Below are 2,384 nucleotides of genomic sequence, written 5' to 3' on the forward strand. Positions count from 1 at the left end.
ATTTCTCCCCTCCCAACTCCCTCCACCCCCGAACACTACCTTCTTGGAAAAGTAAAAAAAAAATCTTTCATTGTTTTACAAACCCTCCCCCAGCTCCACTCCACCATGTAGCCTTTTCACTAGACTCCTCTCATGACAAAAATATCCAATCATATATCCCTTTTAAAAGGTTTTATCCCTCATCTGTTTCAGTGTATATTATTGAACCCATCTTTTTCAATCTCTCCCCAATCCCAAGGTCCTGTTTTACAACAATGGCACCAGGCAGTATTTGTCCTTTTGTGACTGGGATACTTCACTCAGCATAATGTCCACCAGAGTCACTCATTTTGAATAGTATTGCATGAGTTCCTTGATTTTTAATGCAGCATAGCATTCCATTATGTGAATATACCACAGCTTCTCCATCAATTTGTTTGTTGATGGGCCCTTAGGTTGTTTCCAACTCCTTGCTATTGCGAACAAAGCTGCAATAAACATGAGTGTACATATATATATATATATATATATCTGCTTGGATATCAGTTATGGTCTCTTTGGGGCATATTCCCAGTACTGGAATTTCTGGGTCACATGGTATCTCTATTTTCAATTTTTTGAGAAAGCGCCATACTGCCTTCCACAGTGGTTGCACCATTTTACACTCCCACCAACAGTGAATAAGGGTTCTAGTTTCTCCACAACCTCACCAGCATTTGTTGCTTGTTGTTGTGTTAAATTTTGCTATTCTAACTGGGGTGAGATGATATCTCATAGGTTTTATAAGTCCGGCATTTAATCATGTGTCTCTGAAGAAAGCAAAGGTGATTCCTCTCCTGATTATTACAGAAATACAATGAGTCTGGCATATAAAGGGTCATCTAAAACTAGTGACAGCAGCTTCCATGCCAAGTTAGAAAGCTATTGAGCAAAATGAGTCTTCTGTAGGAGGAGACAATCTGATGTATTATTAAGTTACAATCAATCTTAAATAATTTTGTTCTCTTTTAATCCTTTTCCTTTCTCACAGTTCTTCTCCAAAACTACCATCCTTTGTGATGTTTTCTTTCTTTCTTACACTCCATGTTACACCATAACATTCCGCAGGCCAGTGTAAAATATTTGCGTTCAGGCACAATTGCAGAGCCATCTTATATAAAAGTTAATGAAAGGCGTGCTTAGTCCCAAGAAGCTTTCCATGCTGTTTCCATGGATTGGGCCTGGAGCACTGTGATAGTCATACAGAACAGGATTTACAAAAGAGAAATTGTCTTGAACTGAAGGGATGCATATGCACACTTTCATCTTTATATTAAAACTAACTTCTAAAGTTTATTGAAGTGTAGCCAACTTGTTGGTTGAAATGCAAAACCAAAGTAATGTGCTAGATTATTACTAAGATGATCTCACTCACCACTAGGTCTATAATAATCTTTTATTGCAAAGTCATTTCTACACACCCGTGAGGAATGGGCAGAATAAAACATTCTAATAGTGAATTATCAGAAAATGTAATTTTAATTGACTGTTTCTCTCTTGAAAGTACTTTGGTGTTCTGGGAATTTTAGCTGATCTGTGTAATTTTTTCCCCCTTTAGTTTAGGATATTTTCGAAGTTTTGTGCCACAATTTATTATAGCAGTTGCTAATCTATATTTTTTAATAAGGTATTTTAGGAGTATTTATTTGTCTCTTTGGTTATTCTGTCTTTAATCTCTCTTCCAGCTTATTATTTTAGACTCTAAATAGACTTGATTTAAATGTTTGATCAATGAGCCACAAGTCACATGAATAAATGGAATATTATGTTGCCAAGGGCAGAAAGGATTACAGACTGATCTGAAAAATAGGAGGAATTTATTTTATCAACAGAGAAGGTAACAAATGAATTAAGGCAATATCTGGATAACATTCTAGAATGTCAGTCATATGGTACTAGTTGTTGTTGTTATGTGCTGTCGAGTCGTTTGTGACTCATAGCGACCCTATATACAACAGCCCTAAACTGTGCTCTATCCTGTGCCAATCTCACTGCCTCTGACACACCCATCCCACTTACCCGAGTCACTGAATCAATCCACCTCATACAGGGTCTCCCCCCTTCTGCGCCGTCCCTCCATGCTCCCAAGCATGATGTCCCTCTTCAAGGACCTCTCGCTTCTTACATGTCCAAGGTATGTCAGATGAAGACTCAGAATCCTTGCCTCCAAGGAGCAGCCTGGTTTAACTCTGTCTAGGATGAATCTGGTTTTTTAGCAGTCCGGGGTACATTCAATACTCTTCTCCAGCACCACAGCTCAATGGCATCATTTCTCCTTCTATCCTCCTTAGTCATTGTCCAACTCTCTGATGCGTAACAAGTGATTGCAAAGACCATAGCCTGTATCAGATGCACCTTAGTCTCCA

Source organism: Elephantulus edwardii, unplaced genomic scaffold (assembly GCF_000299155.1).
Source record: "Elephantulus edwardii isolate Elephantulus edwardi_28Jun2011 unplaced genomic scaffold, EleEdw1.0 scaffold00008, whole genome shotgun sequence".
NCBI lineage: Eukaryota > Metazoa > Chordata > Mammalia > Macroscelidea > Macroscelididae > Elephantulus > Elephantulus edwardii.